The sequence below is a fragment of the Cyprinodon variegatus genome, unplaced genomic scaffold (genome assembly GCF_000732505.1).
Source record: "Cyprinodon variegatus isolate N-32 unplaced genomic scaffold, C_variegatus-1.0 Scaffold730, whole genome shotgun sequence".
Taxonomy (NCBI): Eukaryota; Metazoa; Chordata; class Actinopteri; order Cyprinodontiformes; family Cyprinodontidae; genus Cyprinodon; species Cyprinodon variegatus.
In genome coordinates, this window is record NW_015151183.1 from 102046 (window position 1) to 102358 (window position 313).

Genomic DNA, 313 nt, shown 5'->3' on the forward strand with positions numbered 1-313 from the left:
TTAGGAAAGGAATTGTTACCACTGAATTATAAAAGGCAGTTAGATGGTCCATAACAGCTGTTTCTTTGGTTCCTGTCCGCATTGTGGACAGCGTTTGGTCCTGTTTCCTTCTAGGTAATTCAAGAAGTTGAGACTTGGACGTAGTTTTGCATTCTGACTTGAGGAGTTTCTAAAGGGTAACCTAAAAAAATCTGGAATGGATCCGACTGCTTGCAAATCTGTGGACTGTTTCCTGAAAAAATAGAATCTGCTCCAAATATCCAGCAGATTTAAATGAACTAGCAGTTCAGCCAAATAGGAGGCTTAATTATTC